Source organism: Salmo salar, chromosome 07 (assembly GCF_965601325.2).
Source record: "Salmo salar chromosome 07, fSalSal1, whole genome shotgun sequence".
NCBI lineage: Eukaryota > Metazoa > Chordata > Actinopteri > Salmoniformes > Salmonidae > Salmo > Salmo salar.
The window spans coordinates 28,106,741-28,129,823 of record NC_138297.1 but is presented as its reverse complement, the minus strand read 5'-3'; the positions used below and the strand labels follow the sequence as shown (position 1 = coordinate 28,129,823).

Genomic DNA, 23,083 nt, shown 5'->3' with positions numbered 1-23,083 from the left:
ACTTTGGCCTGCTAAGGGTCAATATAATCACAAGTCTCTGTGACGCAATTGGTTAGCGCCTTAGGCCGTTAGTTTAAAGTTTGGTGATTTGAGCCCACACAGAGATGCTATCTTTCCATTTATAGTGATGTGGATAGACCTTCCTGGATTTACCGTAAGCTCGCTTTTGACCTGCTTTGTTTCCTATTGTCACATGTGATTGGTGTGTTGTTGAACATGAAAGATGACAAGTTCCTATACCTGCTGCTATACTATACCTAAATGGCTGTCAATGGTCTCTGATATTATGTTACTCAATAGCTTGAACATTCTGTGGTCTCCATGGAACATATCATTTATTCATATTAATCCGGCAAGTATGACAATGTAAATGATGTCAATCTGGCATGAAAACCCTTAGCATTTAAATGTATTTTGCTTGAAGGACAATGTTGGTCCAGTATGTGTGTGTTTGTGTGAATATGTGTGCCTATACGCCATGAAAGTGACTCGCCATTACATCATTCTTCCAGGGTCAGTCCCCTAATTATTTTGAATGGGCTTGGCGATCATATATTACATACATGAAAACGCAGTTGTTTAAGATATATATTTATCAAATTATATTTGTGATTGTGGCTGAATTTACTCCTGCCAGATGCCTTTTTATATAATGTTGCGCTGACGAACATTGTGCTACATTTTTGCCCTTTTAAGGCCATTCAAAAAGCTAACAAACGTTAGAAAACTACAGGGCTACTTCCTTGAAAATGTTGCGGCACTTTCGATGCACGTTGACACAACCATTGGAACAAAGTGTTGTTGTTTCGTAAACTCCATGTACAGTTGGATGAGATCACGGATGGCCAGCGATCAAGTGTCAGGGTCAGACACACAACAAGTCTCTGTGGCGCAATTGGTTAGCGCGTTAGACTGTTAATCTAAAGGTTGGTGGTTCGAGCCCACCCAGGGACGAGAGTTTTCAGTTTGTTGTGCTCCATGATGCGGATGTGACATCCTGGACCTGTTATGAGATTCCCTGTTACTTTGTCCTGCTGAGGGTCAATGCCAACACAAGCCTCTCTAGTGCAATCAGTTAGTGTGTTTGACAAGCTATCTAAAGATTAGTTGCTTTGACACCACCCATGGATGACGTTTTTCAGATTGTAGCGATGTGAAACTTCCTGTACGTTGAACTTCCATGATGACCTTCCATGAGACTTTGGCCTGCTAAGGGTCAATATAATCACAAGTCTCTGTGACGCAATTGGTTAGCGCCTTAGACCGTTAGTTTAAAGTTTGGTGATTTGAGCCCACACAGAGATGCTATCTTTCCATTTATAGTGATGTGGATAGACCTTCCTGGATTTACCGTAAGCTCGCTTTTGACCTGCTTTGTTTCCTATTGTCACATGTGATTGGTGTGTTGTTGAACATGAAAGATGACAAGTTCCTATACCTGCTGCTATACTATACCTAAATGGCTGTCAATGGTCTCTGATATTATGTTACTCAATAGCTTGAACATTCTGTGGTCTCCATGGAACATATCATTTATTCATATTAATCCGGCAAGTATGACAATGTAAATGATGTCAATCTGGCATGAAAACCCTTAGCATTTAAATGTATTTTGCTTGAAGGACAATGTTGGTCCAGTATGTGTGTGTTTGTGTGAATATGTGTGCCTATACGCCATGAAAGTGACTCGCCATTACATCATTCTTCCAGGGTCAGTCCCCTAATTATTTTGAATGGGCTTGGCGATCATATATTACATACATGAAAACGCAGTTGTTTAAGATATATATTTATCAAATTATATTTGTGATTGTGGCTGAATTTACTCCTGCCAGATGCCTTTTTATATAATGTTGCGCTGACGAACATTGTGCTACATTTTTGCCCTTTTAAGGCCATTCAAAAAGCTAACAAACGTTAGAAAACTACAGGGCTACTTCCTTGAAAATGTTGCGGCACTTTCGATGCACGTTGACACAACCATTGGAACAAAGTGTTGTTGTTTCGTAAACTCCATGTACAGTTGGATGAGATCACGGATGGCCAGCGATCAAGTGTCAGGGTCAGACACACAACAAGTCTCTGTGGCGCAATTGGTTAGCGCGTTAGACTGTTAATCTAAAGGTTGGTGGTTCGAGCCCACCCAGGGACGAGAGTTTTCAGTTTGTTGTGCTCCATGATGCGGATGTGACATCCTGGACCTGTAATGAGATTCCCTGTTACTTTGTCCTGCTGAGGGTCAATGCCAACACAAGCCTCTCTAGTGCAATCAGTTAGTGTGTTTGACAAGCTATCTAAAGATTAGTGCTTTGACACCACCCATGGATGAGGTTTTTCAGATTGTAGCGATGTGAAACTTCCTGACTTGTAGTGACCTTCCATGAGACTTTGGCCTGCTAAGGGTCAATATAATCACAAGTCTCTGTGACGCAATTGGTTAGCGCCTTAGACCGTTAGTTTAAAGTTTGGTGATTTGAGCCCACACAGAGATGCTATCTTTCCATTTATAGTGATGTGGATAGACCTTCCTGGATTTACCGTAAGCTCGCTTTTGACCTGCTTTGTTTCCTATTGTCACATGTGATTGGTGTGTTGTTGAACATGAAAGATGACAAGTTCCTATACCTGCTGCTATACTATACCTAAATGACAGTCAATGGTCTCTGATATTATGTTACTCAATAGCTTGATCATTCTGTGGTCTCCATGGAACATATCATTTATTCATATTAATCCGGCAAGTATGACAATGTAAATGATGTCAATCTGGCATGAAAACCCTTAGCATTTAAATGTATTTTGCTTGAAGGACAATGTTGGTCCAGTATGTGTGTGTTTGTGTGAATATGTGTGCCTATACGCCATGAAAGTGACTCGCCATTACATCATTCTTCCGGAGTCAGTCCCCTAATTATTTTGAATGGGCTTGGCGATCATATATTACATTTGTGAAAACGCAGTTGTTTAAAGATATATATTTATCAAATTATATTTGTGATTGTGGCTGAATTTACTCCTGCCAGATGCCTTTTTATATAATGTTGCGCTGACGAACATTGTGCTACATTTTTGCCCTTTTAAGGCCATTGAAAAAGCTAACAAACGTTAGAAAACTACAGGGCTACTTCCTTGAAAATGTTGCGGCACTTTCGATGCACGTTGACACAACCATTGGAACAAAGTGTTGTTGTTTCGTAAACTCCATGTACAGTTGGATGAGATCACGGATGGCCAGCGATCAAGTGTCAGGGTCAGACACACAACAAGTCTCTGTGGCGCAATTGGTTAGCGCGTTAGACTGTTAATCTAAAGGTTGGTGGTTCGACCCCACCCAGGGACGAGAGTTTTCAGTTTGTTGTGCTCCATGATGCGGATGTGACATCCTGGACCTGTAATGAGATTCCCTGTTACTTTGTCCTGCTGAGGGTCAATGCCAACACAAGCCTCTCTAGTGCAATCAGTTAGTGTGTTTGACAAGCTATCTAAAGATTGGTGCTTTGACACCACCCATGGATGACGTTTTTCAGATTGTAGCGATGTGAAACTTCCTGACTTGTAGTGACCTTCCATGAGACTTTGGCCTGCTAAGGGTCAATATAATCACAAGTCTCTGTGACGCAATTGGTTAGCGCCTTAGGCCATTAGTTTAAAGTTTGGTGATTTGAGCCCATACAGAGATGCTATCTTTCCATTTATAGTGATGTGGATAGACCTTCCTGGATTTACCGTAAGCTCGCTTTTGACCTGCTTTGTTTCCTATTGTCACATGTGATTGGTGTGTTGTTGAACATGAAAGATGACAAGTTCCTATACCTGCTGCTATACTATACCTAAATGGCTGTCAATGGTCTCTGATATTATGTTACTCAATAGCTTGAACATTCTGTGGTCTCCATGGAACATATCATTTATTCATATTAATCCGGCAAGTATGACAATGTAAATGATGTCAATCTGGCATGAAAACCCTTAGCATTTAAATGTATTTTGCTTGAAGGACAATGTTGGTCCAGTATGTGTGTGTTTGTGTGAATATGTGTGCCTATACGCCATGAAAGTGACTCGCCATTACATCATTCTTCCAGGGTCAGTCCCCTAATTATTTTGAATGGGCTTGGCGATCATATATTACATACATGAAAACGCAGTTGTTTAAGATATATATTTATCAAATTATATTTGTGATTGTGGCTGAATTTACTCCTGCCAGATGCCTTTTTATATAATGTTGCGCTGACGAACATTGTGCTACATTTTTGCCCTTTTAAGGCCATTCAAAAAGCTAACAAACGTTAGAAAACTACAGGGCTACTTCCTTGAAAATGTTGCGGCACTTTCGATGCACGTTGACACAACCATTGGAACAAAGTGTTGTTGTTTCGTAAACTCCATGTACAGTTGGATGAGATCACGGATGGCCAGCGATCAAGTGTCAGGGTCAGACACACAACAAGTCTCTGTGGCGCAATTGGTTAGCGCGTTAGACTGTTAATCTAAAGGTTGGTGGTTCGAGCCCACCCAGGGACGAGAGTTTTCAGTTTGTTGTGCTCCATGATGCGGATGTGACATCCTGGACCTGTTATGAGATTCCCTGTTACTTTGTCCTGCTGAGGGTCAATGCCAACACAAGCCTCTCTAGTGCAATCAGTTAGTGTATTTGACAATCTATCTGAAGATTGGTGCTTCGACACCACCCATGGATGACGTTTTTCAGATTGTAGCGATGTGAAACTTCCTGACTTGTAGTGAGCTTCCATGAGACTTTGGCCTGCTGATGGTGAATATAATCACAAGTCTCTGTGGCGCAATTGGTTAGCGCCTTAGGCCGTTAGTTTAAAGGTTGGTGATTTGAGCCCACCCAGAGATGCTATCTTTCCATTTATAGTGATGTGGAAAGACCTTCCTGGATTTACAGTAAGCTCGCTTTTGACCTGCTTTGTTTCCTATTGTCACATGTGATTGGTGTGTTGTTGAACATGAAAGATGACAAGTTCCTATACCTGCTGCTATACTATACCTAAATGGCTGTCAATGGTCTCTGATATTATGTTACTCAATAGCTTGATCATTCTGTGGTCTCCATGGAACATATTATTTATTCATATTAATCCTGCAAGTATGACAATGTAAATGATGTCAATCTGGCATGAAAACCCTTAGCATTTAAATGTATTTTGCTTGAAGGACAATGTTGGTCCAGTATGTGTGTGTTTGTGTGAATATGTGTGCCTATACGCCATGAAAGTGACTCGCCATTACATCATTCTTCCGGAGTCAGTCCCCTAATTATTTTGAATGGGCTTGGCGATCATATATTACATTCGTGAAAACGCAGTTGTTTAAGATATATATTTATGAAATTATATTTGTGATTGTGGCTGAATTTACTCCTGCCAGATGCCTTTTTATATAATGTTGTGCTGACGAACATTGTGCTACATTTTTGCCCTTTTAAGGCCATTCAAAAAGCTAACAAACGTTAGAAAACTACAGGGCTACTTCCTTGAAAATGTTGCGGCACTTTCGATGCACGTTGACACAACCATTTGAACAAAGTGTTGTTGTTTCTTAAACTCCATGTACAGTTGGATGAGATCACGGATGGCCAGCAATCAAGTGTCAGGGTCAGACACACAACAAGTCTCTGTGGCGCAATTGGTTAGGGCGTTAGACTGTTAATCTAAAGGTTGGTGGTTCGAGCCCACCCAGGGATGATAGTTTTCAGTTTGTTGTGCTCCATGATGCGGATGTGACATCCTGGACCTGTAATGAGATTCCCTGTTACTTTGTCCTGCTGAGGGTCAATGCCAACACAAGCCTCTCTAGTGCAATCAGTTAGTGTGTTTGACAAGCTATCTAAAGATTAGTGCTTTGACACCACCCATGGATGACGTTTTTCAGATTGTAGCGATGTGAAAGTTCCTCACTTGTAGTGACCTTCCATGAGACTTTGGCCTGCTAAGGGTCAATATAATCACAAGTCTCTGTGACGCAATTGGTTAGCGCCTTAGACCGTTAGTTTAAAGTTTGGTGATTTGAGCCCACACAGAGATGCTATCTTTCCATTTATAGTGATGTGGATAGACCTTCCTGGATTTACCGTAAGCTCGCTTTTGACCTGCTTTGTTTCCTATTGTCACATGTGATTGGTGTGTTGTTGAACATGAAAGATGACAAGTTCCTATACCTGCTGCTATACTATACCTAAATGGCTGTCAATGGTCTCTGATATTATGTTACTCAATAGCTTGATCATTCTGTGGTCTCCATGGAACATATCATTTATTCATATTAATCCGGCAAGTATGACAATGTAAATGATGTCAATCTGGCATGAAAACCCTTAGCATTTAAATGTATTTTGCTTGAAGGACAATGTTGGTCCAGTATGTGTGTGTTTGTGTGAATATGTGTGCCTATACGCCATGAAAGTGACTCGCCATTACATCATTCTTCCGGAGTCAGTCCCCTAATTATTTTGAATGGGCTTGGCGATCATATATTACATTTGTGAAAACGCAGTTGTTTAAAGATATATATTTATCAAATTATATTTGTGATTGTGGCTGAATTTACTCCTGCCAGATGCCTTTTTATATAATGTTGCGCTGACGAACATTGTGCTACATTTTTGCCCTTTTAAGGCCATTGAAAAAGCTAACAAACGTTAGAAAACTACAGGGCTACTTCCTTGAAAATGTTGCGGCACTTTCGATGCACGTTGACACAACCATTGGAACAAAGTGTTGTTGTTTAGTAAACTCCATGTACAGTTGGAAGAGATCACGGATGGCCAGCTATCAAGTGTCAGGGTCAGACACACAACAAGTCTCTGTGGCGCAATTGGTTAGCGCGTTAGACTGTTAATCTAAAGGTTGGTGGTTCGACCCCACCCAGGGACGAGAGTTTTCAGTTTGTTGTGCTCCATGATGCGGATGTGACATCCTGGACCTGTAATGAGATTCCCTGTTACTTTGTCCTGCTGAGGGTCAATGCCAACACAAGCCTCTCTAGTGCAATCAGTTAGTGTGTTTGACAAGCTATCTAAAGATTAGTGCTTTGACACCACCCATGGATGACGTTTTTCAGATTGTAGCGATGTGAAAGTTCCTCACTTGTAGTGACCTTCCATGAGACTTTGGCCTGCTAAGGGTCAATATAATCACAAGTCTCTGTGACGCAATTGGTTAGCGCCTTAGACCGTTAGTTTAAAGTTTGGTGATTTGAGCCCACACAGAGATGCTATCTTTCCATTTATAGTGATGTGGATAGACCTTCCTGGATTTACCGTAAGCTCGCTTTTGACCTGCTTTGTTTCCTATTGTCACATGTGATTGGTGTGTTGTTGAACATGAAAGATGACAAGTTCCTATACCTGCTGCTATACTATACCTAAATGGCTGTCAATGGTCTCTGATATTATGTTACTCAATAGCTTGATCATTCTGTGGTCTCCATGGAACATATCATTTATTCATATTAATCCGGCAAGTATGACAATGTAAATGATGTCAATCTGGCATGAAAACCCTTAGCATTTAAATGTATTTTGCTTGAAGGACAATGTTGGTCCAGTATGTGTGTGTTTGTGTGAATATGTGTGCCTATACGCCATGAAAGTGACTCGCCATTACATCATTCTTCCGGAGTCAGTCCCCTAATTATTTTGAATGGGCTTGGCGATCATATATTACATTCGTGAAAACGCAGTTGTTTAAAGATATATATTTATCAAATTATATTTGTGATTGTGGCTGAATTTACTCCTGCCAGATGCCTTTTTATATAATGTTGCGCTGACGAACATTGTGCTACATTTTTGCCCTTTTAAGGCCATTGAAAAAGCTAACAAACGTTAGAAAACTACAGGGCTACTTCCTTGAAAATGTTGCGGCACTTTCGATGCACGTTGACACAACCATTGGAACAAAGTGTTGTTGTTTCGTAAACTCCATGTACAGTTGGAAGAGATCACGGATGGCCAGCTATCAAGTGTCAGGGTCAGACACACAACAAGTCTCTGTGGCGCAATTGGTTAGCGCGTTAGACTGTTAATCTAAAGGTTGGTGGTTCGACCCCACCCAGGGACGAGAGTTTTCAGTTTGTTGTGCTCCATGATGCGGATGTGACATCCTGGACCTGTAATGAGATTCCCTGTTACTTTGTCCTGCTGAGGGTCAATGCCAACACAAGCCTCTCTAGTGCAATCAGTTAGTGTGTTTGACAAGCTATCTAAAGATTAGTGCTTTGACACCACCCATGGATGACGTTTTTCAGATTGTAGCGATGTGAAAGTTCCTGACTTGTAGTGACCTTCCATGAGACTTTGGCCTGCTAAGGGTCAATATAATCACAAGTCTCTGTGACGCAATTGGTTAGCGCCTTAGGCCGTTAGTTTAAAGTTTGGTGATTTGAGCCCACACAGAGATGCTATCTTTCCATTTATAGTGATGTGGATAGACCTTCCTGGATTTACCGTAAGCTCGCTTTTGACCTGCTTTGTTTCCTATTGTCACATGTGATTGGTGTGTTGTTGAACATGAAAGATGACAAGTTCCTATACCTGCTGCTATACTATACCTAAATGGCTGTCAATGGTCTCTGATATTATGTTACTCAATAGCTTGATCATTCTGTGGTCTCCATGGAACATATCATTTATTCATATTAATCCGGCAAGTATGACAATGTAAATGATGTCAATCTGGCATGAAAACCCTTAGCATTTAAATGTATTTTGCTTGAAGGACAATGTTGGTCCAGTATGTGTGTGTTTGTGTGAATATGTGTGCCTATACGCCATGAAAGTGACTCGCCATTACATCATTCTTCCGGAGTCAGTCCCCTAATTATTTTGAATGGGCTTGGCGATCATATATTACATTCGTGAAAACGCAGTTGTTTAAAGATATATATTTATCAAATTATATTTGTGATTGTGGCTGAATTTACTCCTGCCAGATGCCTTTTTATATAATGTTGCGCTGACGAACATTGTGCTACATTTTTGCCCTTTTAAGGCCATTGAAAAAGCTAACAAACGTTAGAAAACTACAGGGCTACTTCCTTGAAAATGTTGCGGCACTTTCGATGCACGTTGACACAACCATTGGAACAAAGTGTTGTTGTTTCGTAAACTCCATGTACAGTTGGATGAGATCACGGATGGCCAGCGATCAAGTGTCAGGGTCAGACACACAACAAGTCTCTGTGGCGCAATTGGTTAGCGCGTTAGACTGTTAATCTAAAGGTTGGTGGTTCGACCCCACCCAGGGACGAGAGTTTTCAGTTTGTTGTGCTCCATGATGCGGATGTGACATCCTGGACCTGTAATGAGATTCCCTGTTACTTTGTCCTGCTGAGGGTCAATGCCAACACAAGCCTCTCTAGTGCAATCAGTTAGTGTGTTTGACAAGCTATCTAAAGATTAGTGCTTTGACACCACCCATGGATGACGTTTTTCAGATTGTAGCGATGTGAAACTTCCTGACTTGTAGTGACCTTCCATGAGACTTTGGCCTGCTAAGGGTCAATATAATCACAAGTCTCTGTGACGCAATTGGTTAGCGCCTTAGACCGTTAGTTTAAAGTTTGGTGATTTGAGCCCACACAGAGATGCTATCTTTCCATTTATAGTGATGTGGATAGACCTTCCTGGATTTACCGTAAGCTCGCTTTTGACCTGCTTTGTTTCCTATTGTCACATGTGATTGGTGTGTTGTTGAACATGAAAGATGACAAGTTCCTATACCTGCTGCTATACTATACCTAAATGGCTGTCAATGGTCTCTGATATTATGTTACTCAATAGCTTGATCATTCTGTGGTCTCCATGGAACATATCATTTATTCATATTAATCCGGCAAGTATGACAATGTAAATGATGTCAATCTGGCATGAAAACCCTTAGCATTTAAATGTATTTTGCTTGAAGGACAATGTTGGTCCAGTATGTGTGTGTTTGTGTGAATATGTGTGCCTATACGCCATGAAAGTGACTCGCCATTACATCATTCTTCCGGAGTCAGTCCCCTAATTATTTTGAATGGGCTTGGCGATCATATATTACATTTGTGAAAACGCAGTTGTTTAAAGATATATATTTATCAAATTATATTTGTGATTGTGGCTGAATTTACTCCTGCCAGATGCCTTTTTATATAATGTTGCGCTGACGAACATTGTGCTACATTTTTGCCCTTTTAAGGCCATTGAAAAAGCTAACAAACGTTAGAAAACTACAGGGCTACTTCCTTGAAAATGTTGCGGCACTTTCGATGCACGTTGACACAACCATTGGAACAAAGTGTTGTTGTTTAGTAAACTCCATGTACAGTTGGAAGAGATCACGGATGGCCAGCGATCAAGTGTCAGGGTCAGACACACAACAAGTCTCTGTGGCGCAATTGGTTAGCGCGTTAGACTGTTAATCTAAAGGTTGGTGGTTCGACCCCACCCAGGGACGAGAGTTTTCAGTTTGTTGTGCTCCATGATGCGGATGTGACATCCTGGACCTGTAATGAGATTCCCTGTTACTTTGTCCTGCTGAGGGTCAATGCCAACACAAGCCTCTCTAGTGCAATCAGTTAGTGTGTTTGACAAGCTATCTAAAGATTAGTGCTTTGACACCACCCATGGATGACGTTTTTCAGATTGTAGCGATGTGAAACTTCCTGACTTGTAGTGAGCTTCCATGAGACTTTGGCCTGCTAAGGGTCAATATAATCACAAGTCTCTGTGACGCAATTGGTTAGCGCCTTAGACCGTTAGTTTAAAGTTTGGTGATTTGAGCCCACACAGAGATGCTATCTTTCCATTTATAGTGATGTGGATAGACCTTCCTGGATTTACCTTAAGCTCGCTTTTGACCTGCTTTGTTTCCTATTGTCACATGTGATTGGTGTGTTGTTGAACATGAAAGATGACAAGTTCCTATACCTGCTGCTATACTATACCTAAATGGCTGTCAATGGTCTCTGATATTATGTTACTCAATAGCTTGATCATTCTGTGGTCTCCATGGAACATATCATTTATTCATATTAATCCGGCAAGTATGACAATGTAAATGATGTCAATCTGGCATGAAAACCCTTAGCATTTAAATGTATTTTGCTTGAAGGACAATGTTGGTCCAGTATGTGTGTGTTTGTGTGAATATGTGTACCTATACGCCATGAAAGTGACTCGCCATTACATCATTCTTCCGGAGTCAGTCCCCTAATTATTTTGAATGGGCTTGGCGATCATATATTACATTTGTGAAAACGCAGTTGTTTAAAGATATATATTTATCAAATTATATTTGTGATTGTGGCTGAATTTACTCCTGCCAGATGCCTTTTTATATAATGTTGCGCTGACGAACATTGTGCTACATTTTTGCCCTTTTAAGGCCATTGAAAAAGCTAACAAACGTTAGAAAACTACAGGGCTACTTCCTTGAAAATGTTGCGGCACTTTCGATGCACGTTGACACAACCATTGGAACAAAGTGTTGTAGTTTAGTAAACTCCATGTACAGTTGGAAGAGATCACGGATGGCCAGCTATCAAGTGTCAGGGTCAGACACACAACAAGTCTCTGTGGCGCAATTGGTTAGCGCGTTAGACTGTTAATCTAAAGGTTGGTGGTTCGACCCCACCCAGGGACGAGAGTTTTCAGTTTGTTGTGCTCCATGATGCGGATGTGACATCCTGGACCTGTAATGAGATTCCCTGTTACTTTGTCCTGCTGAGGGTCAATGCCAACACAAGCCTCTCTAGTGCAATCAGTTAGTGTGTTTGACAAGCTATCTAAAGATTGGTGCTTTGACACCACCCATGGATGACGTTTTTCAGATTGTAGCGATGTGAAACTTCCTGACTTGTAGTGACCTTCCATGAGACTTTGGCCTGCTAAGGGTCAATATAATCACAAGTCTCTGTGACGCAATTGGTTAGCGCCTTAGGCCGTTAGTTTAAAGTTTGGTGATTTGAGCCCACACAGAGATGCTATCTTTCCATTTATAGTGATGTGGATAGACCTTCCTGGATTTACCGTAAGCTCGCTTTTGACCTGCTTTGTTTCCTATTGTCACATGTGATTGGTGTGTTGTTGAACATGAAAGATGACAAGTTCCTATACCTGCTGCTATACTATACCTAAATGGCTGTCAATGGTCTCTGATATTATGTTACTCAATAGCTTGATCATTCTGTGGTCTCCATGGAACATATCATTTATTCATATTAATCCGGCAAGTATGACAATGTAAATGATGTCAATCTGGCATGAAAACGCTTAGCATTTAAATGTATTTTGCTTGAAGGACAATGTTGGTCCAGTATGTGTTTGTTTGTGTGAATATGTGTACCTATACGCCATGAAAGTGACTCGCCATTACATCATTCTTCCGGACTCAGTCCCCTAATTATTTTGAATGGGCTTGGCGATCATATATTACATTCGTGAAAACGCAGTTGTTTAAGATATATATTTATCAAATTATATTTGTGATTGTGGCTGAATTTACTCCTGCCAGATGCCTTTTTATATAATGTTGCGCTGACGAACATTGATCTACATTTTTGCCCTTTTAAGGCCATTGAAAAAGCTAACAAACGTTAGAAAACTACAGGGCTACTTCCTTGAAAATGTTGCGGCACTTTCGATGCACGTTGAAACAACCATTGGAACAAAGTGTTGTTGTTTCGTAAACTCCATGTACAGTTGGATGAGATCACGGATGGCCAGCGATCAAGTGTCAGGGTCAGACACACAACAAGTCTCTGTGGCGCAATTGGTTAGCGCGTTAGACTGTTAATCTAAAGGTTGGTGGTTCGACCCCACCCAGGGACGAGAGTTTTCAGTTTGTTGTGCTCCATGATGCGGATGTGACATCCTGGACCTGTAATGAGATTCCCTGTTACTTTGTCCTGCTGAGGGTCAATGCCAACACAAGCCTCTCTCGTGCAATCAGTTAGTGTGTTTGACAAGCTATCTAAAGATTAGTGCTTTGACACCACCCATGGATGACGTTTTTCAGATTGTAGCGATGTGAAACTTCCTGACTTGTAGTGAGCTTCCATGAGACTTTGGCCTGCTAAGGGTCAATATAATCACAAGTCTCTGTGACGCAATTGGTTAGCGCCTTAGACCGTTAGTTTAAAGTTTGGTGATTTGAGCCCACACAGAGATGCTATCTTTCCATTTATAGTGATGTGGATAGACCTTCCTGGATTTACCTTAAGCTCGCTTTTGACCTGCTTTGTTTCCTATTGTCACATGTGATTGGTGTGTTGTTGAACATGAAAGATGACAAGTTCCTATACCTGCTGCTATACTATACCTAAATGGCTGTCAATGGTCTCTGATATTATGTTACTCAATAGCTTGATCATTCTGTGGTCTCCATGGAACATATCATTTATTCATATTAATCCGGCAAGTATGACAATGTAAATGATGTCAATCTGGCATGAAAACCCTTAGCATTTAAATGTATTTTGCTTGAAGGACAATGTTGGTCCAGTATGTGTGTGTTTGTGTGAATATGTGTACCTATACGCCATGAAAGTGACTCGCCATTACATCATTCTTCCGGAGTCAGTCCCCTAATTATTTTGAATGGGCTTGGCGATCATATATTACATTTGTGAAAACGCAGTTGTTTAAAGATATATATTTATCAAATTATATTTGTGATTGTGGCTGAATTTACTCCTGCCAGATGCCTTTTTATATAATGTTGCGCTGACGAACATTGTGCTACATTTTTGCCCTTTTAAGGCCATTGAAAAAGCTAACAAACGTTAGAAAACTACAGGGCTACTTCCTTGAAAATGTTGCGGCACTTTCGATGCACGTTGACACAACCATTGGAACAAAGTGTTGTAGTTTAGTAAACTCCATGTACAGTTGGAAGAGATCACGGATGGCCAGCTATCAAGTGTCAGGGTCAGACACACAACAAGTCTCTGTGGCGCAATTGGTTAGCGCGTTAGACTGTTAATCTAAAGGTTGGTGGTTCGACCCCACCCAGGGACGAGAGTTTTCAGTTTGTTGTGCTCCATGATGCGGATGTGACATCCTGGACCTGTAATGAGATTCCCTGTTACTTTGTCCTGCTGAGGGTCAATGCCAACACAAGCCTCTCTAGTGCAATCAGTTAGTGTGTTTGACAAGCTATCTAAAGATTGGTGCTTTGACACCACCCATGGATGACGTTTTTCAGATTGTAGCGATGTGAAACTTCCTGACTTGTAGTGACCTTCCATGAGACTTTGGCCTGCTAAGGGTCAATATAATCACAAGTCTCTGTGACGCAATTGGTTAGCGCCTTAGGCCGTTAGTTTAAAGTTTGGTGATTTGAGCCCACACAGAGATGCTATCTTTCCATTTATAGTGATGTGGATAGACCTTCCTGGATTTACCGTAAGCTCGCTTTTGACCTGCTTTGTTTCCTATTGTCACATGTGATTGGTGTGTTGTTGAACATGAAAGATGACAAGTTCCTATACCTGCTGCTATACTATACCTAAATGGCTGTCAATGGTCTCTGATATTATGTTACTCAATAGCTTGATCATTCTGTGGTCTCCATGGAACATATCATTTATTCATATTAATCCGGCAAGTATGACAATGTAAATGATGTCAATCTGGCATGAAAACGCTTAGCATTTAAATGTATTTTGCTTGAAGGACAATGTTGGTCCAGTATGTGTTTGTTTGTGTGAATATGTGTACCTATACGCCATGAAAGTGACTCGCCATTACATCATTCTTCCGGACTCAGTCCCCTAATTATTTTGAATGGGCTTGGCGATCATATATTACATTCGTGAAAACGCAGTTGTTTAAGATATATATTTATCAAATTATATTTGTGATTGTGGCTGAATTTACTCCTGCCAGATGCCTTTTTATATAATGTTGCGCTGACGAACATTGATCTACATTTTTGCCCTTTTAAGGCCATTGAAAAAGCTAACAAACGTTAGAAAACTACAGGGCTACTTCCTTGAAAATGTTGCGGCACTTTCGATGCACGTTGAAACAACCATTGGAACAAAGTGTTGTTGTTTCGTAAACTCCATGTACAGTTGGATGAGATCACGGATGGCCAGCGATCAAGTGTCAGGGTCAGACACACAACAAGTCTCTGTGGCGCAATTGGTTAGCGCGTTAGACTGTTAATCTAAAGGTTGGTGGTTCGACCCCACCCAGGGACGAGAGTTTTCAGTTTGTTGTGCTCCATGATGCGGATGTGACATCCTGGACCTGTAATGAGATTCCCTGTTACTTTTTCCTGCTGAGGGTCAATGCCAACACAAGCCTCTCTAGTGCAATCAGTTAGTGTGTTTGACAAGCTATCTAAAGATTGGTGCTTTGACACCACCCATGGATGACGTTTTTCAGATTGTAGCGATGTGAAACTTCTTGACTTGTAGTGACCTTCCATGAGACTTTGGCCTGCTAAGGGTCAATATAATCACAAGTCTCTGTGACGCAATTGGTTAGCGCCTTAGGCCGTTAGTTTAAAGTTTGGTGATTTGAGCCCACACAGAGATGCTATCTTTCCATTTATAGTGATGTGGATAGACCTTCCTGGATTTACCGTAAGCTCGCTTTTGACCTGCTTTGTTTCCTATTGTCACATGTGATTGGTGTGTTGTTGAACATGAAAGATGACAAGTTCCTATACCTGCTGCTATACTATACCTAAATGGCTGTCAATGGTCTCTGATATTATGTTACTAAATAGCTTGATCATTCTGTGGTCTCCATGGAACATATCATTTATTCATATTAATCCGGCAAGTATGACAATGTAAATGATGTCAATCTGGCATGAAAACCCTTAGCATTTAAATGTATTTTGCTTGAAGGACAATGTTGGTCCAGTATGTGTGTGTTTGTGTGAATATGTGTGCCTATACGCCATGAAAGTGACTCGCCATTACATCATTCTTCCAGGGTCAGTCCCCTAATTATTTTGAATGGGCTTGGCGATCATATATTACATTCGTGAAAACGCAGTTGTTTAAGATATATATTTATCAAATTATATTCGTGATTGTGGCTGAATTTACTCCTGCCAGATGCCTTTTTATATAATGTTGTGCTGACGAACATTGTGCTACATTTTTGCCCTTTTAAGGCCATTGAAAAAGCTAACAAACGTTAGAAAACTACAGGGCTACTTCCTTGAAAATGTTGCGGCACTTTCGATGCACGTTGACACAACCATTGGAACAAAGTGTTGTTGTTTCGTAAACTCCATGTACAGTTGGATGAGATCACGGATGGCCAGCGATCAAGTGTCAGGGTTAGACACACAACAAGTCTCTGTGGCGCTATTGGTTAGCGCGTTAGACTCTTAATCTAAAGGTTGGTGGTTTGACCCCACCCAGGGACTAGAGTTTTCAGTTTGTTGTGCTCCATGATGCGGATGTGACATCCTGGACCTGTAATGAGATTCCCTGTTACTTTGTCCTGCTGAGGGTCAATGCCAACACAAGCCTCTCTAGTGCAATCAGTTAGTGTGTTTGACAAGCTATCTAAAGATTGGTGCTTTGACACCACCCATGGATGACGTTTTTCAGATTGTAGCGATGTGAAACTTCCTGACTTGTAGTGACCTTCCATGAGACTTTGGCCTGCTAAGGGTCAATATAATCACAAGTCTCTGTGACGCAATTGGTTAGCGCCTTAGACCGTTAGTTTAAAGTTTGGTGATTTGAGCCCACACAGAGATGCTATCTTTCCATTTATAGTGATGTGGATAGACCTTCCTGGATTTACCGTAAGCTCGCTTTTGACCTGCTTTGTTTCCTATTGTCACATGTGATTGGTGTGTTGTTGAACATGAAAGATGACAAGTTCCTATACCTGCTGCTATACTATACCTAAATGGCTGTCAATGGTCTCTGATATTATGTTACTCAATAGCTTGATCATTCTGTGGTCTCCATGGAACATATCATTTATTCATATTAATCCGGCAAGTATGACAATGTAAATGATGTCAATCTGGCATGAAAACCCTTAGCATTTAAATGTATTTTGCTTGAAGGACAATGTTGGTCCAGTATGTGTGTGTTTGTGTGAATATGTGTGCCTATACGCCATGAAAGTGACTCGCCATTACATCATTCTTCCAGGGTCAGTCCCCTAATTATTTTGAATGGGCTTGGCGATCATATATTACATTCGTGAAAACGCAGTTGTTTAAGATATATATTTATCAAATTATATTTGTGATTGTGGCTGAATTTACTCCTGCCAGATGCCTTTTTATATAATGTTGCGCTGACGAACATTGTGCTACATTTTTGCCCTTTTAAGGCCATTGAAAAAGCTAACAAACGTTAGAAAACTACAGGGCTACTTCCTTGAAAATGTTGCGGCACTTTCGATGCACGTTGACACAACCATTGGAACAAAGTGTTGTTGTTTCGTAAACTCCATGTACAGTTGGATGAGATCACGGATGGCCAGCGATCAAGTGTCAGGGTCAGACACACAACAAGTCTCTGTGGCGCAATTGGTTAGCGCGTTAGACTGTTAATCTAAAGGTTGGTGGTTCGACCCCACCCAGGGACTAGAGTTTTCAGTTTGTTGTGCTCCATGATGCGGATGTGACATCCTGGACCTGTAATGAGATTCCCTGTTACTTTGTCCTGCTGAGGGTCAATGCCAACACAAGCCTCTCTAGTGCAATCAGTTAGTGTGTTTGACAAGCTATCTAAAGATTGGTGCTTTGACACCACCCATGGATGACGTTTTTCAGATTGTAGCGATGTGAAACTTCCTGACTTGTAGTGACCTTCCATGAGACTTTGGCCTGCTAAGGGTCAATATAATCACAAGTCTCTGTGACGCAATTGGTTAGCGCCTTAGGCCGTTAGTTTAAAGTTTGGTGATTTGAGCCCACACAGAGATGCTATCTTTCCATTTATAGTGATGTGGATAGACCTTCCTGGATTTACCGTAAGCTCGCTTTTGACCTGCTTTGTTTCCTATTGTCACATGTGATTGGTGTGTTGTTGAACATGAAAGATGACAAGTTCCTATACCTGCTGCTATACTATACCTAAATGGCTGTCAATGGTCTCTGATATTATGTTACTCAATAGCTTGATCATTCTGTGGTCTCCATGGAACATATCATTTATTCATATTAATCCGGCAAGTATGACAATGTAAATGATGTCAATCTGGCATGAAAACCCTTAGCATTTAAATGTATTTTGCTTGAAGGACAATGTTGGTCCAGTATGTGTGTGTTTGTGTGAATATGTGTGCCTATACGCCTTGAAAGTGACTCGCCATTACATCATTCTTCCGGGGTCAGTACCCTAATTATTTTGAATGGGCTTGGTGATCATATATTACATTCGTGAAAACGCAGTTGTTTAAGATATATATTTATCAAATTATATTTGTGATTGTCGCTGAATTTACTCCTGCCAGATGCCTTTTCTATATAATTTTGCGCTGACGAACATTGTGCTACATTTTTGCCCATTTAAGGCCATTCAAAAAGCTAACAAACGTTAGAAAACTACAGGGCTACTTCCTTGAAAATGTTGCGGCACTTTCGATGCACGTTGACACAACCATTGGAACAAAGTGTTGTTGTTTCGTAAACTCCAAGTACAGTTGGATGAGATCACGGATGGCCAGCGATCAAGTGTCAGGGTCAGACAAGCAACAAGTCTCTGTGGCGCAATTGGTTAGCGCGTTCGACTGTTAATCTAAAGGTTGGTGGTTCGAGCCCACCCAGGGACGCGAGTTTTCAGTTTGTTGTGCTCCATGATGCGGATGTGACATCCTGGACCTGTAATGAGATTCCCTTTTACTTTGTCCTGCTGAGGGTCAATGCCAACACAAGCCTCTCTAGTGCAATCAGTTAGTGTGTTTGACAATCCATCTAAAGATTGGTGCTTCGACACCACCCATGGATGACATTTTTCAGATTGTAGCGATGTGAAACTTCCTGACTTGTAGTGAGCTTCCATGAGACTTTGGCCTGCTGAGGGTGAATATAATCACAAGTCTCTGTGCCGCAATTGGTTAGTGCCTTAGGCTGTTAGTTTGAAGGTTGGTTATTTGAGCCCACCCAGAGATGCTATCTTTCCATTTATAGTGATGTGGAAAGACCTTCCTGGATTTACAGTAAGCTCGCTTTTGACCTGCTTTGTTTCCTATTGTCACATGTGATTGGTGTGTTGTTGAACATGAAACATGACAAGTTCCTATACCTGCTGCTAAACTATACCTAAATGGCTGTCAATGGTCTCTGATCTTCTGTTACTCAATTGCTGGATCATTCTGTGGTCTCCATGGAACATATCATTTATTCATATTAATCCGGCAAGTATGACAATGTAAATGATGTCAATCTGGCATGAAAACCCTTAGCATTTAAATGTATTTCGCTTGAAGGACAATGTTGGTCCAGTATGTGTGTGTTTGTGTGAATATGTGTGCCTATACGCCATGAAAGTGACTCGCCATTACATCATTCTTCCAGGGTCAGTCCCCTAATTATTTTGAATGGGCTTGGCGATCATATATTACATTCGTGAAAACGCAGTTGTTTAAGATATATATTTATCAAATTATATTCGTGATTGTGGCTGAATTTACTCCTGCCAGATGCCTTTTTATATAATGTTGCGCTGACGAACATTGTGCTACATTTTTGCCCTTTTAAGGCTATTCAAAAAGCTAACAAACGTTAGAAAACTACATGGCTATTTCCTTGAAAATGTTGCGGCACTTTCGATGCACGTTGACACAACCATTGGAACAAAGTGTTGTTGTTTCGTAAACTCCAAGTACAGTTGGATGAGATCACGGATGGCCAGCGATCAAGTGTCAGGGTAAGACAAGCAACAAGTCTCTGTGGCGCAATTGGTTAGCGTGTTAGACTGTTAATCTAAAGGTTGGTGGTTCGAGCCCACCCAGGGACGCGAGTTTTCAGTTTGTTGTGCTCCATGATGCGGATGTGACATCCTGGACCTGTAATGAGATTCCCTTTTACTTTGTCCTGCTGAGGGTCAATGCCAACACAAGCCTCTCTAGTGCAATCAGTTAGTGTGTTTGACAATCCATCTAAAGATTGGTGCTTCGACACCACCCATGGATGACATTTTTCAGATTGTAGCGATGTGAAACTTCCTGACTTGTAGTGAGCTTCCATGAGACTTTGGCCTGCTGAGGGTGAATATAATCACAAGTCTCTGTGGCGCAATTGCTTAGCGCCTTAGGCCGTTATTTTAAAGGTTGGTGATTTCAGCCCACCCAGAGATGCTATCTTTCCATTTATAGTGATGTGGAAAGACATTCCTGGATTTACCGTAAGCTCGCTTTTGACCTGCTTTGTTTCCTATTGTCACATGTGATTGGTGTGTTGTTGAACATGAAAGATGACAAGTTCCTATACCTGCTGCTATACTATACCTAAATGGCTGTCAATGGTCTCTGATCTTCTGTTACTCAATTGCTTGATCATTCTGTGGTCTCCATGGAACATATCATTTATTCATATTAATCCGGCAAGTATGACAATGTAAATGATGTCAATCTGGCATGAAAACCCTTAGCATTTAAATGTATTTCGCTTGAAGGACAATGTTGGTCCAGTATGTGTGTGTTTGTGTGAATATGTGTGCCTATACGCCATGAAAGTGACTCGCCATTACATCATTCTTAAGGGGCAGTCCCCTAATCATTTTGAATGGGCTTGGCAATCATATGTTACATTCGTGAAAACGCAGTTGTTTAAGATATATATTTATCAAATTATATTCGTGATTGTGGCTGAATTTACTCCTGCCAGATGCCTTTTTATATAATGTTGTGCTGACGAACATTGTGCTACATTTTTGCCCTTTTAAGGCCATTCAAAAAGCTAACAAACGTTAGAAAACTACAGGGCTACTTCCTTGAAAATGTTGCGGCACTTTCGATGCACGTTGACACAACCATTGGAACAAAGTGTTGTTGTTTCGTAAACTCCATGTACAGTTGGATGAGATCACGGATGGCCAGCGATCAAGTGTCAGGGTCAGACAAGCAACAAGTCTCTGTGGCGCAATTGGTTAGCGCGTTCGACTGTTAATCTAAAGGTTGGTGGTTCGAGCCCACCCAGGGACGCGAGTTTTCAGTTTGTTGTGCTCCATGATGCGGATGTGACATCCTGGACCTGTAATGAGATTCCCTTTTACTTTGTCCTGCTGAGGGTCAATGCCAACACAAGCCTCTCTAGTGCAATCAGTTAGTGTGTTTGACAATCCATCTAAAGATTGGTGCTTCGACACCACCCATGGATGACATTTTTCAGATTGTAGCGATGTGAAACTTCCTGACTTGTAGTGAGCTTCCATGAGACTTTGGCCTGCTGAGGGTGAATATAATCACAAGTCTCTGTGCCGCAATTGGTTAGTGCCTTAGGCTGTTAGTTTGAAGGTTGGTTATTTGAGCCCACCCAGAGATGCTTTCTTTCCATTTATAGTGATGTGGAAAGACCTTCCTGGATTTACAGTAAGCTCGCTTTTCACCTGCTTTGTTTCCTATTGTCACATGTGATTGGTGTGTTGTTGAACATGAAACATGACAAGTTCCTATACCTGCTGCTAAACTATACCTAAATGGCTGTCAATGGTCTCTGATCTTCTGTTACTCAATTGCTGGATCATTCTGTGGTCTCCATGGAACATATCATTTATTCATATTAATCCGGCAAGTATGACAATGTAAATGATGTCAATCTGGCATGAAAACCCTTAGCATTTAAATGTATTTCGCTTGAAGGACAATGTTGGTCCAGTATGTGTGTGTTTGTGTGAATATGTGTGCCTATACGCCATGAAAGTGACTCGCCATTACATCATTCTTCCAGGGTCAGTCCCCTAATTATTTTGAATGGGCTTGGCGATCATATATTACATTCGTGAAAACGCAGTTGTTTAAGATATATATTTATCAAATTATATTCGTGATTGTGGCTGAATTTACTCCTGCCAGATGCCTTTTTATATAATGTTGCGCTGACGAACATTGTGCTACATTTTTGCCCTTTTAAGGCTATTCAAAAAGCTAACAAACGTTAGAAAACTACATGGCTATTTCCTTGAAAATGTTGCGGCACTTTCGATGCACGTTGACACAACCATTGGAACAAAGTGTTGTTGTTTAGTAAACTCCAAGTACAGTTGGATGAGATCACGGATGGCCAGCGATCAAGTGTCAGGGTAAGACAAGCAACAAGTCTCTGTGGCGCAATTGGTTAGCGTGTTAGACTGTTAATCTAAAGGTTGGTGGTTCGAGCCCACCCAGGGACGAAAGTTTTCGGTTTGTTGTGCTCCATGATGCGGATGTGACATCCTGGACCTGTAATGAGATTCCCTGTTACTTTGTCCTGCAGAGGGTCAATGCCAACACAAGCCTCTCTAGTGCAATCAGTTAGTGTGTTTGACAATCTATCTAAAGATTGGTGCTTCGACACCACCCATGGATGACATTTTTCAGATTGTAGCGATGTGAAACTTCCCGACTTGTAGTGAGCTTCCATGAGACTTTGGCCTGCTGAGGGTGAATATAATCACAAGTCTCTGTGGCGCAATTGGTTAGCGCCTTAGGCCGTTATTTTAAAGGTTGGTGATTTCAGCCCACCCAGAGATGCTATCTTTCCATTTATAGTGATGTGGAAAGACCTTCCTGGATTTACCGTAAGCTCGCTTTTGACCTGCTTTGTTTCCTATTGTCACATGTGATTGGTGTGTTGTTGAACATGAAACATGACAAGTTCCTATACCTGCTGCTATACTATACCTAAATGGCTGTCAATGGTCTCTGATCTTCTGTTACTCAATAGCTTGATCATTCTGTGGTCTCCATGGAACATATCATTTATTCATATTAATCTGGCTAGTATGACAATGTAAATGATGTCAAACTGGCATGAAAACCCATAGCATTTAAATGTATCTCGCTTGAAGGACAATGTTGGTCCAGTATGTGTGTGTTTGTGTGAATATGTGTGCCTATACGCCATGAAAGTGACTCGCCATTACATCATTCTTCCGG

The 23,083-nt window shown here is 41.1% G+C and overlaps 18 non-coding genes across 18 annotated transcripts; all 18 read left to right on the top strand.

Moving 5' to 3' along the window:
* The first annotated feature begins 880 nt into the window (after window positions 1–880).
* trnan-guu (transfer RNA asparagine (anticodon GUU)) lies at window positions 881–954 on the top strand. The gene has a single exon. It is a non-coding gene; the product is annotated as a tRNA-Asn (tRNA).
* A 1,124-nt stretch (window positions 955–2,078) lies between these two features.
* On the top strand, window positions 2,079–2,152 carry trnan-guu (transfer RNA asparagine (anticodon GUU)). The gene has a single exon. It is a non-coding gene; the product is annotated as a tRNA-Asn (tRNA).
* A 1,114-nt stretch (window positions 2,153–3,266) lies between these two features.
* Window positions 3,267–3,340, top strand: trnan-guu (transfer RNA asparagine (anticodon GUU)). The gene has a single exon. It is a non-coding gene; the product is annotated as a tRNA-Asn (tRNA).
* A 1,113-nt stretch (window positions 3,341–4,453) lies between these two features.
* Window positions 4,454–4,527, top strand: trnan-guu (transfer RNA asparagine (anticodon GUU)). The gene has a single exon. It is a non-coding gene; the product is annotated as a tRNA-Asn (tRNA).
* A 2,301-nt stretch (window positions 4,528–6,828) lies between these two features.
* On the top strand, window positions 6,829–6,902 carry trnan-guu (transfer RNA asparagine (anticodon GUU)). Its single transcript has one exon. It is a non-coding gene; the product is annotated as a tRNA-Asn (tRNA).
* A 1,114-nt stretch (window positions 6,903–8,016) lies between these two features.
* trnan-guu (transfer RNA asparagine (anticodon GUU)) lies at window positions 8,017–8,090 on the top strand. The gene has a single exon. It is a non-coding gene; the product is annotated as a tRNA-Asn (tRNA).
* A 1,114-nt stretch (window positions 8,091–9,204) lies between these two features.
* trnan-guu (transfer RNA asparagine (anticodon GUU)) lies at window positions 9,205–9,278 on the top strand. The gene has a single exon. It is a non-coding gene; the product is annotated as a tRNA-Asn (tRNA).
* Window positions 9,279–10,392: 1,114 nt separating this feature from the next.
* On the top strand, window positions 10,393–10,466 carry trnan-guu (transfer RNA asparagine (anticodon GUU)). Its single transcript has one exon. It is a non-coding gene; the product is annotated as a tRNA-Asn (tRNA).
* Window positions 10,467–11,580: 1,114 nt separating this feature from the next.
* On the top strand, window positions 11,581–11,654 carry trnan-guu (transfer RNA asparagine (anticodon GUU)). The gene has a single exon. It is a non-coding gene; the product is annotated as a tRNA-Asn (tRNA).
* Window positions 11,655–12,767: 1,113 nt separating this feature from the next.
* Window positions 12,768–12,841, top strand: trnan-guu (transfer RNA asparagine (anticodon GUU)). Its single transcript has one exon. It is a non-coding gene; the product is annotated as a tRNA-Asn (tRNA).
* A 1,114-nt stretch (window positions 12,842–13,955) lies between these two features.
* Window positions 13,956–14,029, top strand: trnan-guu (transfer RNA asparagine (anticodon GUU)). The gene has a single exon. It is a non-coding gene; the product is annotated as a tRNA-Asn (tRNA).
* Window positions 14,030–15,142: 1,113 nt separating this feature from the next.
* Window positions 15,143–15,216, top strand: trnan-guu (transfer RNA asparagine (anticodon GUU)). The gene has a single exon. It is a non-coding gene; the product is annotated as a tRNA-Asn (tRNA).
* A 1,113-nt stretch (window positions 15,217–16,329) lies between these two features.
* Window positions 16,330–16,403, top strand: trnak-cuu (transfer RNA lysine (anticodon CUU)). Its single transcript has one exon. It is a non-coding gene; the product is annotated as a tRNA-Lys (tRNA).
* Window positions 16,404–17,516: 1,113 nt separating this feature from the next.
* trnan-guu (transfer RNA asparagine (anticodon GUU)) lies at window positions 17,517–17,590 on the top strand. Its single transcript has one exon. It is a non-coding gene; the product is annotated as a tRNA-Asn (tRNA).
* Window positions 17,591–18,704: 1,114 nt separating this feature from the next.
* Window positions 18,705–18,778, top strand: trnan-guu (transfer RNA asparagine (anticodon GUU)). The gene has a single exon. It is a non-coding gene; the product is annotated as a tRNA-Asn (tRNA).
* Window positions 18,779–19,891: 1,113 nt separating this feature from the next.
* Window positions 19,892–19,965, top strand: trnan-guu (transfer RNA asparagine (anticodon GUU)). The gene has a single exon. It is a non-coding gene; the product is annotated as a tRNA-Asn (tRNA).
* A 1,112-nt stretch (window positions 19,966–21,077) lies between these two features.
* Window positions 21,078–21,151, top strand: trnan-guu (transfer RNA asparagine (anticodon GUU)). The gene has a single exon. It is a non-coding gene; the product is annotated as a tRNA-Asn (tRNA).
* A 1,113-nt stretch (window positions 21,152–22,264) lies between these two features.
* On the top strand, window positions 22,265–22,338 carry trnan-guu (transfer RNA asparagine (anticodon GUU)). The gene has a single exon. It is a non-coding gene; the product is annotated as a tRNA-Asn (tRNA).
* The last annotated feature ends 745 nt before the right edge of the window (window positions 22,339–23,083 follow it).